This window comes from Idiotropiscis lumnitzeri, chromosome 11, assembly GCF_059441095.1.
Source record: "Idiotropiscis lumnitzeri isolate Australia: NSW breed Sydney's pygmy pipehorse chromosome 11, RoL_Ilum_1.0, whole genome shotgun sequence".
Classification (NCBI taxonomy): domain Eukaryota; kingdom Metazoa; phylum Chordata; class Actinopteri; order Syngnathiformes; family Syngnathidae; genus Idiotropiscis; species Idiotropiscis lumnitzeri.
In genome coordinates this window covers 18,851,990-18,868,903 of record NC_142401.1, presented here as the reverse complement: position 1 = coordinate 18,868,903, position 16,914 = coordinate 18,851,990, and the positions used below count along the sequence as shown (strand labels likewise).

The 16,914-nt window shown below is 42.9% G+C and overlaps 1 protein-coding gene and 2 long non-coding RNA genes across 4 annotated transcripts in view; 1 reads left to right on the top strand and 2 right to left on the bottom strand.

Moving 5' to 3' along the window:
- Positions 1-1,730: 1,730 nt before the first annotated feature.
- Positions 1,731-2,134, bottom strand: LOC148327784 (uncharacterized). The gene is made up of 2 exons (XR_015845735.1): positions 2,063-2,134; positions 1,731-1,968 (listed from the first exon to the last, which is right to left on the bottom strand). It is a non-coding gene; the product is annotated as an uncharacterized LOC148327784 (long non-coding RNA).
- Positions 2,135-2,453: 319 nt separating this feature from the next.
- Positions 2,454-3,386, bottom strand: LOC148327783 (uncharacterized). The gene is made up of 2 exons (XR_015845846.1): positions 3,137-3,386; positions 2,454-2,789 (listed from the first exon to the last, which is right to left on the bottom strand). It is a non-coding gene; the product is annotated as an uncharacterized LOC148327783 (long non-coding RNA).
- A 12,666-nt stretch (positions 3,387-16,052) lies between these two features.
- Positions 16,053-16,914, top strand: part of klhdc8a (kelch domain containing 8A) — a 37,039-nt gene continuing 36,177 nt past the window's right edge. For both annotated transcript variants that reach the window (XR_015845820.1, XM_088309352.1), the window contains exon 1: positions 16,053-16,289. The gene's annotated coding sequence lies outside the window, so the exon portion shown is untranslated. The remainder of the gene's footprint in view (positions 16,290-16,914) is intronic.

Sequence of the window (16,914 nt, the reverse complement as noted above, 5' to 3'; positions counted from 1 at the left end):
GACACTCCTAGTATAGATTGTCCATTTACTATTGAGGGAATGACTTGTGTCTTAGTTATCCCTTTCTCCTCACACCCCTGCCCCATATCAAAAAATCAGTCTGTGCACTAACAACAATTAGAAATGCTTCAAGATTTTTTTTTCTTTTTATGATTCCAAATGCTTTCAAATTTCCACAAAAGCGGAATATAACAGCGAAGTGGCTTCATTTGATTGGACAACTATGGACTATGGACAACTTCAAATTCAGCCCCCACAAGTTCGTCTGTGAAGATCAAACCTTGAGGTTGGTGCCTTGAGAGGCACTGTATAAATCAAACATAATATTGGAGAAAATATATATAAATATGTATGATGTGAGCTCGTCTGGGGTTCTTTCGGTGACTCATTTTCACACCAAATTAATATGCAATGCTTTTAGGACATCTGGGTTCAGCATTGGTACTGTATTCATATGTAGGGCGATGTAAGACACATCGGCTATCACCGAAGTCCCCCTGAGGTTGAGGTATACATATAACTCTTATTCTGGAAATTAAATGTCTAGAATAATGACAAGTTTTTACTGTTGTTTACATGAGTGTATTCTTTAAAAAAATCATTAGGGTTAACATTCCCTTTAAGTAATGAAACCAATCCTCAATCTATTGCTGCCCTCGGCAGATCAAGATTTTAGGAGTGAATCCAGCCATAAGTGACTAGTAATCTTGTCCTTGGTGGTTTCGAACTTCTTTTGTCATTTTCAGTATGGTTAAAGCAGGGAGCACATTGTCAGTAGCCACATGCGTGTGGCATAAAAATCTGAGGGAGGGCTGTGGGGTGAACCGCCATGACTGTCATTTCCTGCAAAATAATTGAAGGCATTTTGTTGCGATTTGTAGCTTTTTTTGGTTCTCAGGTTACGATACATTTATTAATGCTAATCTTATCACATGCAAATATGGTCACCTTGCATTCTGTACTGTCTGGAATAATGAAACAGTGATCGTGTTCTTGCGGGGTTTTATCAAAATGTACACTTCTTGACCAGTGACTCTTTTGTGGCATGCAGGCTCCCTCTAATGGTATGTGAAAGAATCATGTGTCAACATCAACACCACGGGGTGGGTGCTGGACCCTATCTCAGCTGACTTTGGGCAAATAAATGCAAGGAAGTAAAGATGTTTTGAGAGGGAGGCAGTCCTTTTTCAAGTTGTTAAAAATGGTTCAAATAAGGCAAGACCTGCTGAACTACATGCCATCAAATATAATTATTTGTGTAATTCCGTTTATGAAAATTCATTTTTTTAAACCCAAAAATGTTTTACATTTTGTACTATGTACAAAGAAAATGTACATAAACATCCATCTGTCCAGCCATCCATTATCTGTTACCGCTTCTCCTCATAAGGGTTGCGGGTGGTGCTGGAGCTCATCCCAGCTATCTTCGGGCAGTAAGCATGGTACACCCTGAACTGGTTGCCAGCCAATCCCAGGGCACACAGAGACGAACAAGCATCCACACTCACACTCACACCTAGGGACAATTTAGAGCAACCTGCCATGCATGTTTTTGTAATGTGGGGGGGAAACCTGAATACCCGAAAAAACCCACGCAGGCACGGAAAGAATATGCAAAGTCAACACAGGAAGGCCGGGGCCGGAATCACACCCACGACCACGGCCATCATGATAACCAATCATACACTGTGCCGTTGTCACACCCGTCAGATAATCATCACAGTCTCGAATCTTCTTACACAGCTGACATTTATTAATTTGTCACCGTCAAACTATAAAACATACAAAAATATAAATATACAACTGCAATATACAATATTTACAAAGATAATGAAAAGAAAAGTATAGCAACACTATCAAGTAAACGAGTGTAAACATATTCGTTAGCAGCAAAACATACCTCGATGACTGCACAATAATCCTGAGGGGAATGAGCTTCAAATGTTGGCAGAAAAGTCACTTCAGAAACTGACAATTAGAACGGAAAATATTAACTATTGCCACAACTATAGACACAAAATTAGCAAGATATTAACTTGTAATCTTACAGCGGAAAGTTTACCTTCTTATTCAGCCGACAAACAAAATTCAGCTTGTCAATAATGTCCGACGGCACTTGCCACGTAAAGAGCGCATGAATATGAACAGTGCAACTCTCAAACACGTCCCCGGAGCAACAAACAATATAATTACTTTCCTATTGTTCCATGTACAAACGATTCACAAATAGGAAAAGAAAACTTGCATGACAACTATGTGTAACCACCACAATTGAACTAAGCAGCGTCACACTCAAGCTAAGTAAAATAAATCAGAATTTGTTTGTGTGTACCAATTATTTGTAAGTATTCAACTCAAGACTCATCTATCTTGGGTTGCAGGGAGATTGGCGGCAGCAACTCTACTTAGAGCAATAATAAACCTCCAATAGAAACAAGACACACTTAGAACAATTAACAGGAATATGTGAACAGTTGTATTTATATATCCCAAACTCCCCAATATTCAGAACATTCAATCTCTCTTTAAACATATATTCGTGTTAGTTTGTGTCAAAATTGGTGTCAGATCTGACCCACAAAAAAAATGTCTGAGATCTCAGAAAAAACAAACAAAAAGGAAAAAAAGATTTGTCCAAAAAAAATCCTCTTGACGGTCCTACCACCCTCCAGGGAAATAGGTGGCCACGGGAATCCAACGTCACTCGCCGGCGTCCTAGGAAGTATCCAATCCACTGCCGGTGCAGTTCAAGCTTTAGACGATTCTTTTAGTCCCAGAAAAAAAACAGCCTGCACGAAACGTGCAGAGCAATCATTCAATGTGGCCCCAAAAACAACAGTGCAACAATCGTCCAGTGAAAAAGAAATTAAATAGAATAAAAGAAAATACGTGTATCTAACACACATGGAGTCCTTCGTGAGCCTGTTAGCTTATCTCACTAGGTAGTACACTTGCTAGGAAGGCATGTGCGAGTAAAATAGTTTACAATGCTTTAATTTTTTCAGTTATATCTCACCATTAGCTAATAACAATCTCAACGTTCACAAACCTTCATCCTGACTGTTTTTTTCAGTTAAACATCATGAGATACATTGACACAGGAATGTTAATTAGGCACATTCGACAAAAAACTCACCAGGATCGATAGTCTCAAAATAAATCGAATTTCCTTGGCAAGAAAACACCACAGGATTTGAACTCCATTCGCTCACAGTTCACACAAAAAAGTTCAACGGACCAGTATGGTCTATTCAGAGCCTTTCTCCTTCAACTCGCATGAAACAAAATGCTAGAAAGTTCTCTACGTCTCTCGTACGAGATGAGACGTCATATCAATGCTGCGGTGCGTTCTAGGTCCGTAGGAAATAGTAACAGCGCTAAGAAAAAATCACCTCGGCTACATTCAGACGCACATTTCCTTCCCACGACATATGATAGGAGAAGAGCAGGAGTTGGTCGTACTAGCACTCGTAGTTCCCGAATGCCACTTTAACAGTAAAATTCCATTGCTGATTGGGACAAATGTACTTTTGCGACTTTATGAACAATTAGTGGAGCAAAATGGGCCTGCGTTTATTCAAGGAATACGCTCCAAAGAGTTTGCAATGATCCTACAACATGTTGCCCAGGCTCAGAGAAATGATACCGATCCCTACCCGGTAATGCTGCATAGTAAGAAGCCTGTCACAATTCTTCCAAACCAGAAAACATGTCTCATGGGAAATGTGAGATTAAGAAGAACAAACCCATACACGAGCTTTGTGCTTGAACAGCATGAGCAGTACAAGTTGCCAGGAGGCCTGCTGATCGAGTCCGTTTTTGTAGACATTCCTTTTAGGGCCAGTACCAAAGTGCCTGTCATTGTACATAATGTGGGTGAACGTAGCGTGACACTGCGGCCAACCAGCGTTCTTGCACAAGCTTGTGTAGCCCAGCAGGTGTCCCCTTTTACACCTGTTAAACCTCAAGTTTCCCTAAATCAACCGGGACAGGAGACCAGTAGATTCATCTTCGATCTTGACGAGTCTCCCATCTCAGAGGAATGGAAAGAGCGCATCCGGGAAAAGTTACTATCCATTTCTGATGTTTTTGCTCTTGATGACATGTCGCACGGCCACACTACTGCTGTAAAGCATCAGATCCGGTTACACGATGAGACACCCTTCAAAGAACGTCCAAGGCCCATTCACCCAAGCGACAGAGAAGCAGTGAAGCAGCATCTCAGACAGCTACTTGACGCAGGTATAATCCGTGAGTCTCAAAGCCCCTTTGCTTCACCAATTGTATTGGTTAAAAAGAGGGACGGATCCATCAGGCTATGCATAGACTATCGCAAGTTAAATTTGAGGACCATAAGAGATGCATACGCCCTCCCAAATATTGAGGAAACATTCACAGCTCTCAGTGGGGCGAAGTGGTTTTCTGTCATGGACCTTAAGTCTGGTTATTATCAGGTTGAGGTAGCTGAAGAAGACAAGCCTAAGACAGCTTTTGTATGCCCCTTTGGCTTCTATGAATTTAATAGGATGCCACAAGGTGTCACGAATGCCCCAGGCACTTTCCAACGCCTCATGGAGCGGTGTGTTGGTGACCTCCACTTGAACGAAGTGCTTGTTTTTTTGGACGATCTAATTGTGTTCTCAGACACGTTGGAGGAACACGAGAACAGGTTGATGAAAGTCCTGTCACGTCTCAGAGACTATGGGCTTAAACTGTCCCCAGAAAAGTGTCATTTCTTTCGAGACTCAGTTAAATATTTAGGACATGTTGTGGATGCCCATGGAGTACATACTGATCCGGACAAAATCTCAGCTTTGAAAACCTGGCCACGTCCATCTACTGTCAAAGAGTTAAAATGTTTTTTAGGCTTCGCTGGGTACTATCGACGTTTTATTGAAGGATATTCCAAGATAACTAAATCCCTTAACCGTCTTACTACAAATTATCACCCACCAAAGAAACGAGGAAAAATTTACAAACGAGAGCCACCTCAGCTAACTCGCAGTCCGACTCAGCCTCTTGCAGAGCAGTGGACTCCAGAGTGTGATACAGCGTTTCACACGATAATCAGGAAACTAACCTCAGCACCTATTCTCGCCTTTGCAGATCCACAGCTCCCATACATACTGCACACTGATGCTTGTCGTGATGGCTTGGGAGCTGCCCTCTATCAGCAGCAAGGGGGGAAGCTTAGGGCAATTGCATATGCGAGCCGGGGGCTTTCCAAAAGCGAACAAAATTATCCCACACACAAGCTTGAATTCTTGGCCCTCAAGTGGGCTGTGTGTGACAAATTTAACGATTACTTGTATGGTTCTTCTTTTGTTGTCCTGACTGATAATAATCCTCTAACATACGTCTTAACAAGTGCCAAGTTGGATGCTGCTGGACACAGGTGGTTGGCTGCCTTGTCCACTTATCACTTTACCATCAAGTACAGGGCTGGTCAAGCGAACAAAGACGCCGATGGGTTGTCTCGGCGGCCACAAGAACCACCTTATGAAGATGAGGCTTTTTGCAAAGAGAGAGCTCGTATTAATGACATGAAAATGCGACTCATTGATTCATCAAATCAAATGGATCATGAAACTTTCACTGCTTTGTGCCAGCGCCATTCTGTTTCAATTCCATCAGAACCTTTTGTTGTTGTCGAGTCTCTCGCTATTGACCTTACAGCAGTCCCTGAAGCATATGGTGAAAATATCTTGCCCTTAATGACAGATGCTGATTGGCACACAGCACAAAGGATGGACCCCCCTATTGCACGTGTCATAACCTTGTTGGAAGGAGGTGCAAAACCTGGACTCAATGAAACAAAGTACGAATCCGCTGATGTTAAGGTCATGCTAAACCAATGGAACAAACTTGAACTCAGAAATGGAGTGTTATACAGGAAGTGTAAAGACCAAGATTCTCTAGTCTACCAGTTAGTACTACCTCATCAGTATCGTGAAAGAGCTTTGAAAGGTGTACATGATGAGATTGGTCACCTGGGATTTGACCGTGCCTTACATCTTGCTCGAGCTAGGTTCTATTGGCCAAGAATGGCCAAGTCCATTGAAGATAAGTGCAGGAAATGCCCTCGATGTGTCATGAGGAAGGGTCTTCCCCAAAGAGCCGCCCCGCTGGAAAACATTCACACGACTTACCCACTTGAATTAGTTTGTGTGGATTATCTGTCCATTGAGCCAGATAGTCGAGACACAAGGAATGTGTTAGTATTGACGGATCATTTTACAAAATTTGCCATAGCAGTACCTACAAGAGACCAGAAAGCTAAAACGATAGCGAAAACGCTTTGGGATAACTTGATCATTCCCTATGGGTTTCCTTGCCGTCTGCTAAGTGATCAAGGGAGAGACTTTGAGTCTAAAATAGTCAAGGAGCTTTGTGCTTTGGTTGGGGCGAGGAAGATCCGTACCACTCCGTATCATCCCCGGGGAAACCCTGTAGAACGCTACAATAGGACATTGCTAGCTATGTTAGGCACATTGGAGGAGAAGGACAAGTTCCATTGGCGAGACTTCGTCAAGCCCTTAACGCATGCCTACAACTGTACCAGAAATGACACGACAGGGTATTCCCCATACGAACTAATGTTCGGCAGACAGCCCAGGTTGCCTATTGATCTTATCCTTGGTACATACCCTGGCAAATCTAGTCCAAAGTCCTATTCAGATTATGTCAAAACTCTTCGTGCAAACCTCCAAGAAAGCTACGCTCTTGCTTCCAAACACTCAAAGAAGATGGGTGAGAAGAATAAGACACGTTTTGACAACAAAATAAGAGCTGCTGAACTCTTTGTTGGTGATAGGGTCCTAGTAAAGAATGTTAATGTCAGAGGAAAGCACAAACTGGCAAATCGTTGGGAGCAAACCATTCACACTGTTGTAAAACGCATCAAGGACAGTCCTGTTTATGTTGTTAAACCAGAGACTGGAGAGGGTCCTCAGCGCACTTTACACAGGGATCTTCTTTTGCCTTGTGGGTTCTTACCTGTGGAGGATCAGAATGAATCCGATTCTCCAGGAGACAATTCAAGGAAAGTGAAGACAAGGAGCAAGACAAATAAGATGATGGAGACTGATGTTGGAAGTGAAGGAGAGTACAGTGACAAGGATGAAACGAGTGATGAAGAGATATTTTGTATTGACTCACGGGAGCGGCAGATAATCACGAAGGGCCCTTATACCCAAACTGAGCAGTTTCCTGTTAAATTCCAACCTCCTAAGCATGTCCAACCCTCAGTGTCATCTTCTGATATTGCAGGGCCAGAGAAACCAACACTTGACCTTGATAGGTCCATCATGACCTCACAACATGAAGTTCCTGGGTTGAGTAGTGTTGAGTTGCCATCTACAGATAGGTCTTCCGACCATCTTATTGAGATCCCTGAACCTGACTTGACTCCTACCCTGACTGACACAGTTATTCCCTCAGACTGTAAACCCAGTACTGACACTGTCAAAACAGATGATGCGGCGGTTAAGTCAATAGGCTTGCGACGCTCCGAAAGAGAAAGACGTCAACCTAAAAAGTTTACCTATGATGAACTGGGAGAGCCACTGAACTTGGCTATTAGTTCTTTTTTTCAGGCTTTAAGCGTTGCGTTCTCGAGAGCTGTACTACAACCTCCACAATGCCCAAGCTGTAAAACGTTGCATGAAGAGACTCATGCCGTTTAGAGGGGGAGAATGTAACCCATGTTTGGCTCAGCCTTTTTTTATTCCTATTCTTATTTTCTGTTAATGTGATTTTTTCTTAGCGCTGTTACTATTTCCTACGGACCTAGAACGCACCGCAGCATTGATATGACGTCTCATCTCGTACGAGAGACGTAGAGAACTTTCTAGCATTTTGTTTCATGCGAGTTGAAGGAGAAAGGCTCTGAATAGACCATACTGGTCCGTTGAACTTTTTTTGTGTGAACTGTGAGCGAATGGAGTTCAAATCCTGTGGTGTTTTCTAGGTCCGTAGGAAATAGTAACAGCGCTAAGAAAAAATCACATTAACAGAAAATAAGAATAGGAATAAAAAAAGGCTGAGCCAAACATGGGTTACATATGCACAAGTTATCAATAAAGTCAACTTGCCAATTGTTTGATGAATAATAAAATTATAATAAATTAAATGACAAATAATATTTTGGCAGTTAAAGCCGTCCTAAATGCAAACATGTATGTCAATAAAAACATTGTCCTTTAGCAAAGCTAAATTGATTAAAAATATGATTTTGAGACCTATTATTGTGTAGCTCCCAAAACTCAGAATAGTGCATATAACATTGATGAGATGATAAATATTTAATACACGTTTGACAATGAGCTCTTCTTCATGGCTGGCGTCAGCCGTTTCTGTGTTCCAGGATTAGAGAGCCAACTAAATTGCTAATGTAGCCGTTGTCTCATTTTGTCGAGATACGGATTGATTGTAAAACATTTCTTTTCAGAGCTGTTGGCTCTCCACCCTAACACGGTTACAGTCAAACTTCTGTCAAATCTCAAATGTACATCGAAACACTTATTTTGGGTCTTTCCCGACGTATTTCACTTTAGCAATTAGCACGCTTAGCTCCTCCTCGTAGGCCTCCCCGGTGAAAACATTACTTGTCAGTGGGGTCGTTTATTTTTCACCACGGAGGAGAAGATCTGAATCATGCAGCTCCTTGCTGCGGCTACGCACGGACTTGCATATAGTACAAATAAAGCCCATAATGTTGTGGCACTAGCTATCTTGGCGCCCAGCATTCAAGTTACCACAAAAACTTCTGGTAGTACGGCCAACAGCTTGACGTAGACGTGATACCTGTAAACTGTAATATGCCGCTGATTCATGCAATCAGAGCCCTTTAATATAAACGCATTGACAATCTCGAATTCGCATTGCCTGAGATTTCGATCTCATAACAATAAATCGTTCTGCCCTCCACAGACGTTTTAAATGTTATTCAATGGAGAATAAAAATAACAGTTGCTATTACGTTATTCTATATAAATATATATATATATATCTTCCATCCATCTTCTGTACCGCTTCTCCTCATTAGGGTCGCGGGGGGGTGCTGGAGCCTATTCCAGCTATCTTCGGGCAGTAGGCGGGGGACACCCTGAACTGGTTGCCAGCCAATTGCAGGGCACACAGAGACGAACAACAATCCGCACTCACACTCATACCTAGGGGCAATTTAGAGTGTTCAATCGGCCTGTCATCCACACAGGATGGCCGGAGCCGGGAATGAACCCACGCCCGATGTTGTCTCTCACTGTGAGGCCATCGTGCTAACCAGTCAGCCACCGTGCCGCCACAATGAGTGGTACAGGCGGGGTACACCCTGAACTGGTTGCCAGCCGATCACAGGGACACAAAGACAAATAACCGTCCACACTCACAGTCACATTTTGGGACAATTTAGAGTGTTCAATCAACCAACCTAGCATGTGTGTATATATATACAGTGAACCCCCGCTACTTCGCGGTTCACCTTTCGCGGGTTCAGTGCTTCGCGGGTCTAAAAAATATTCGGGAGCATTGTAGTTTCGCCGAGCGGCACAAGGGGGCGCTGAAGCGGTTAGACGGCCGGCGTGCGCCGAAGAGGAGAGTGGACGAAGAAGAGAGTGGCCGAAGAAGAGCAGGTTCCCCCGGACACGATTGGTGGCGACGGACACGATCGGACACCGTGCGTGAGCTCCGAAGGAGACCGGCCGGCGTGTGTGGCTGTCAAGCCGAAGATAAACAACTTCCGCCCGGGCACTCGCGCGGCGACATTTGGCTTCGTTCGGGACCGTGCGTGAGCTCCGAAGGAGACCGGCCGGCGTGTGTGGCTGTCAAGCCGAAGAGAAACAACTTCCGCCCGGGCACCGGCGGAGCGCGAGGCTGTCAGTTATGAATGAATAAATGAATAAATAAATAAATGAAGAATGCCACCTTTCATTTCACTGTCATGATCCGTGCCTGTCATGCCGCGTGTGTTTTTGTTTTTTCAGCTGTGTGGGCGTTCCTCCAGCGATCGTCTCGCGCCATGCTGAAAGCTCCTGCGAGAGGCGCTGATTACACTGACTATATTGTGATTATAATAAATATTGTAACGTTGTATAATAAATCAGGCCAATTTGTCCATCAGCGAACGCTTTTATTATTAAGCCAAAAACGGCTGCTGTTGGCCGCAACCACGCCGATCAGAGAGAGAGCAACACAACGACAACAACATAACGTTCACTCCCCTGCTGCCTTCACAGCCTCCACAGAAAAGAGGAAAACTCAAAACCCTTGAACTATTTACAAAGTCGCTACACTATCTTTGTATCACCACCTTTTTTCCCGTGTCTGCGTTTGGAGAGTCCTGTTCAATCCTCCAGTTCTGCTGGAGGATCATAACATTCACAGGGCACACCGGACGGCGTACCAGCAGGTAAAAGTCGAAGTAATTAAATAAATACAAAAAGAAGTAATTGAATAAATACAAAAATAATGGCTGGGGAATAAAAAAATTATAACATGAATTTCACTCTCTCTCTCTCTACCAGTATATATATATATATATATATATATAGGTGCGAAGTATATATATACACAGTGTTTTTTTTTTTGTAGCGTCGCACCTTCAAAAAAAAAAAAAAACACTGTATATATAAACTTCGCACCTATATATATATATATATATATATATATATATATACTGGTAGAGAGAGAGAGAGTGAAATTCATGTTATAACAAAAAAACAAATATTATTAAAACTTATTTTTTTATTCCCCAGCCATTATTTTTGTATTTATTCAATTACTTCTTTTTGTATTTATTTAATTACTTCGACTTTTACCTGCTGGTACGCCGTCCGGTGTGCCCTGTGAATGTTATGATCCTCCAGCAGAACTGGAGGATTGAACAGGACTCTCCAAACGCAGACCCGGGAAAAAAGGTGCTGATACAAAGATATTTATTATAATCACAATATAGTCAGTGTAATCAGCGTGTCTCGCAGCAGCTGACGGCATGGCGTGAGACGATCGCTGGAGGAACGCCCACACAGCTGAAAAAACAAAAACACACGCGGCATGACAGGCACGGATCATGACAGTGAAATGAAAGGTGGCATTCTTCATTTATTTATTTATTCATTTATTCATTCATAACTGACAGCCTCGCGCTCCGCCGGTGCCCGGGCGGAAGTTGTTTCTCTTCGGCTTGACAGCCACACACGCCGGCCGGTCTCCTTCGGAGCTCACGCACGGTCCCGAACGAAGCAAAATGTCGCCGCGCGAGTGCCCGGGCGGAAGTTGTTTCTCTTCGGCTTGACAGCCACGCACGCCGGCCGCAGCTCGGGTACGGTCCGAACCGCGCGAAACGTCGCCCCCGATCGTGTCCGTCGCCACCAATCGTGTCCGGGGGAACCTGCTCTTCTTCGTCCACTCTCTTCTTCGTCCACTCTCCTCTTCGGCGCACGCCGGCCGTCTAACCGCTTCAGCGCCCCCTTGTGCCGCTCGGCGAAACTACAATGCCCCCGAATATTTTTTAGACCCGCGAAGCACTGAACGCGCGAAAGGTGAACCGCGAAGTAGCGGGGGTTCACTGTATATATATATATATATATATATATGTCTCTACATCCCTGTTTAAATGCAAATGCAATTTTTGGTGATATTAAAAAAAAAATGACACCAAGACAGATGAGTTCAAAGCTTTTTCACTGCTTGCATGCCTCCATTGTTTTTGCTATTTAATGGTCTATGCACCACACTCTCGAAGCTTTCACTGTGGTTTTTGATTGACCCTGCTTGTCAAGTCAAGTCAAGTCAATTTTATTTGTATAGCCCTTAATCACAGACAGTCTCAAAGGGCTTTACATAGCCACAATCGACATCCCCGATCTTAACCCCCAGGAGGGCAAGGAAAAACTCACAAAACCTCATTAGGGGGAAAAGTGAGAAACCTTGAGAAGGGACCACAGATGGGGGAATCCCCCTTCCAGGATGACCAGGCTGCAATGGATGCCAACTGGGCAACATTTGACACATACAATGATGCTATGCAATAATAGATGAGATAATATAAGAGTCAATTGAATGAAGTGCTGCAGGAAGATGACTTCAGTGGAGTGGGTCCTCATCCAAGGCCGTAATATCCATGGCAGCATATCCGAAGATGAGCCTTCGATCTTGTACCGGTCAGTTGGTGTAAATTCAGTACAGCCACTTCCAAGTGAATCGCCATCACCTAATTCGGGGAATTGGGAACAGAAAAGAAAGAACAGAAATAGCAAACAGGCCAACAAGTAGTTCAATGAAGTGCTGAAATATAAGGAAATCAGAAAAGGCGCTGCATGAAGACGACTTCGGCAGAGCAGGTCCCTTCCCGGTTCGTCAGTGCCGTAATCTTCAAAGCATGTCCCCATCACCTAATTCCCAAGCAGGGGAAGGAGGGGGCAGAAAAGAGAAGAAGCGGCAGTAAACAGGCCAACAAATAATTAAATTAGATGCTAAAGTATATAAATAAATTGATCAAATGTCGCGCTGCAGGAAGACGACATCACTGGAACAGGTGCATGCCCAGTTGGTCAATGCCTTAAACTTCCTAGTGGGTCACCGTCACCTAATCCCCCAGCTTGTGGTGTTTCAGAGAGTAACTCTATATTTGGATGGAAATTGTCATGAGGCACATTTACACATAATACCTTGTGGTCGTGAAATTACAGTTTATCTGCTCCCAGTGGCAGGATACAGTAGATCTCAAACGTCTACACACCCCTATTCAAATGTTAGGTTTCTATAAAAAAATTTTAGACCAGAATATTTTCTTTTATTGCATAACTTTGGTTTAGCTTCTTCTCTTTCCTGCCCCCTCCTCTCGTGCTTAGAGAGGGGGTTGACCGAATCTGTCAGAATTCTGCACTGACTGACCGGGAAAAGATCCGAGGTGAGCCACCTCCCCAAAGTGGCTGCTATGGAGAAATCTGCATCGACGGGTCTTATTTAATGGAATATCATGATGTTCAGCCAATAGTTCATTTTTTTTCATTTGTTCTGGCAGCGGAGGTTCTTTTTTACCTCTACTAGTTTCAACGTACAATTGTCGTCTTGTACGGGAGCATTTCAAAAGTCCTCTTGATCACTTTCAGATTGCATAACTTCCGGGTATATGGTAAAAAAAAACTTATCTTATCTTCTTTATGTCAAAGAGTTGATTTTTTTTCATTTGTGCAGACAATGAGGACTTTTTTTTAAAGCCGAATAAGAAGGCAGTTGTGCGTCAAAACAAGTATAGATGTCAAAAAGATCATCCATTGCCTGAACAAATGAAAAAAAAAAAAAAACTACATAAAGAAAACAAGGTGATTTTTTTTTACTATATGTTCTAGCGCGGCACAGTGGGCGACTGGTTAGCCTGATGGCCTCACAGTGCAGAGGTAGAGGGTTCGATTCTGGCACCAGCCTACTTGTGAGAATTTTGCATTTTCTCCCCGTGCCTGTGTGGATTTTCTCTGGGTACTCCGGCTTCCTCCCACATTCTAAAAACATCCATGACAGGTTCATTGGACACTCTAAATTGTCCCTTGGTATGACTGTGAGCGTGGATGGTTGATGGTTGTTCGTCTATGTGTGCCCAGCGATTGGCTGTCAACTAATCCAGGGTGTACCCCGCTGACTGCCCGATGACAGCTGGGAAAGGCTCCAGCACACCCACAACCCTTGATAGCAGAAGCGGCTGAGATAATGGATGGATGAATGGACTTTTTTTTTTTAAAGCTCCCGAAGAAGATGGCAGTTGCACGTCAAAACTAGTTGACAACAAAAATATCCTCCTGAACAAATGAAAAAAAAAATCAGCTATTTAACATAAAGAAGATATTTTTTTACTATATGTTCGAGCCAACATTGTATAGCACCAAAATATGTGTTCAATGTTGCTCACTCTGCATCCATTGCAGTCTGGTCACAGGTCAAGCGGGAAGGGAGATTCCCCCAATGTTCTCCTTCTCAATGTTTCTTCATTTTCCCCCTTCTGGTGTTTTTGAGTGTTTTCCCCCTTCTGGGGGTTTACATTTAAGGATGTTTTTGTCAAATGTGGGCTTGTGAAGCCCTCTGAGATTCTTTTGTTATTAAAGACTATATAAAGAAATTTAACCTGACTCAATTGTACTGTCATGATACGTTTATTGAGCTTTGCTTGGACTGCAGAGAAAAAAAAACGTCACTAAAAGATATATACATATACATATAGGGCAGCTCAGTAATGTACATATACTGCTCCTAAATACCACAAAGACCAATGAGTTGGTGATCGAGTTCACACGGTGAGCATCCAGATCTTGAGCGTTTAGACAGTGGACTGATTTAGATACCTGGGCGTTCACTGAAACAATCAACTAGACAGACAACACAAATATTCTGTTTAAAAACGGCCAAAGCAGCCTCCACTTGTTGAGGACAGTAAAGTCTTTTGAAACAAGCAGAGCCTTGCTCAGGTTCTTTTATGACACTGTTGTAGGTGGGGTTCCGATTGTTTTATGTCTGTGCTGAGGAAGAGGCATCACAGATAAAGTTTAAAATAGTCTTAACCGAGATGGCTAAGAAAGCTAGCTCAAAGCAAGCTGACACCCATCATGCACTACACTTCCCACCCACTGTATTACACTGTTGTTGACACCCACAGTGCAAGAAGGATTACTACAGCAGGTCATTCCTACTGTGGTATATTTTGTTGTTGATGTGTGGGCCTGGCTCAGCTTCCCTCCGGACAGGTCGCTGAGCATGGCAGAATTGGTGATGGAAAAAAACTTCTCTGACACAGCCATTTTGGTTACAAAGAGATTTTATTCTCGTCACATGCTGATGTCAAAAGAAGTCTCCCCCATAAGAAAAAAGGGAAAAGGTTTTCCCTCTCTCCGGGCTTCCCTTCTGATAGGGAATGGCCACACAGGACATGAATATCTAATTTTACCTTGTTGCATATGCATTCTCATTCTACTTGTCTTCGATTTTGCCCCCGAAGCCCCCTACGGTAAGAGCAAATGTGGTTGCTCTTTAAAGTGGCCTCCTGGTGCCATCCAGACGGCTACTATCACCTCGAGTGCTCCACACCTAGATACTGGTCAAGCCTTTTGTCCTCCTGGGCAGTATCTCGTTTACATTGGAATTTCAATACAAAGGCTGGTCATTTCTTTAGTCTCCAATTCCCTCATAGTTATTTCAAGAGAATTACTAAAATGTTCATAATAGTGGATATAAAAATACACTACTCTACCAACAGCAATAACCGTACCATTACACAAAATAACCACATAGCATACATATGCACAAAAACCACAATTTCAGTATTTGTCAGTATCATTTCCCCGCTTATGTGCTTATTTGTTCTTTTCATAATATTGTGTATTACTTTTACATTTTTTTATTTAATTATTTAATGTTCTATTAATTAAATTATTTGGGGAGATCTCCAATCTCATTGTACACTGCATACAATGACAATGGAGGGCATTCTAATTCTGATTGTACTTCTTGCTGCTGTAATAAATAGTCTTCTTTTTTGCACCCTGCCTCAACACGAGATATTAATTCCCATTCTGACTTTCATCCAAGTTCGTTTTGTTTGGATTTCAATTCATGTTTATTCTGTGCTTGTGTTTTCTCCCCACAGTATATAAACAGTTGATCTCTGTGACCTCCAACATAAATTGAAGAGCAGATGGATAGATTTTGAAGATGAGTTTTATTTTATATTGGTTTTAATAATAAAACTTGACCTGAAGCACAACATACTTTAGCCTATTTCAGAAGATTAGTGAGCCTTCAAAAGGTGGTTGGTTTACGATTTACCATGAATATTTCAACAGTAGGTTGGAGCGAATGTGACAGATTGGGTGAGCCTGATTAAAACTGCACCGTATTTCAAAATATAGATTATAATATAAAGTAACTTATTAAAACGACTATTACTCGCAGCACACCTTAACATGAAATATTTCCCAACAGCCGGTCGCCCCCGTTCAGTCCATAAAAGGAATGAATTTAAATTTGCGCCGAGACAGCCCAAGATAAATACTTCATCTGTGACCCACATAAAGCGACATTTCAGGCGGAGCTCCGTCTTGTCACAGACCGCCGCTTCCCGTCGAGCTCTCCCTGGCTCAACTCGAGCTGTTAAGAGCCTCGTCGCGTTCCATCTTCCTTCGCAAGAAGCAGCTTCCTTTTCCATCTCCATCTACCGCCATCGAGTGAGGGACGAGCGGAGAGGAGAGGAGCGGGGAAGGGCAGCAGCACACGCCGAGCGAGAGGCGACAGAAGCGGCCAGAGTGAGTAGCTTCTGACTGTTAAACACGAATATGGTTCTGGTCCAATGTTTGCGTTCGGGTTATTATGTCAGGTCGTTGCGTTGCTACAGCTGTGAGGTGGGGGGTTGGGGAGTGGGAGAGAAACTAAGCTCAATTACAGAAAGTTAATGTGTCAACTTCATGTACTGTGAAGATAGCCATTTAATTAATATAGATCATGCTTATATTTTATTGAATGCAATGGAATTAGCCTAAGCCTCTATAGTGGTGAATTACTCAAGGTGGGTTAAGGCTGAGCTTCGTTTTTATGGCTTTAACTGTCCAGTGGTTATTTTAGAGGCATGCTAATGTATTTAACGCTACATGAAGCACACTGTTGAACACAACAGGAACCAAGTGGTTGTAAAGTACACTTCAACTGTTATGTTATTTATTATTATTATAATGATGGTGTTCGGTGCCAGTGGCCCTTCTACTTTCAACCCTGTTGACCTTGTCCCCCCTTCCTCCTCAGAGCATCTAATCTAAGACGAGAGTCTCAAACTTGGGTTTTAAACTGGACAGTGATTATAAATTGGATCGGCAAATCAGTGCTGTTGTTCGATCCAGCTTTTTTTCATCTTAGGCAGCTGCCTGAAGTGAAGCC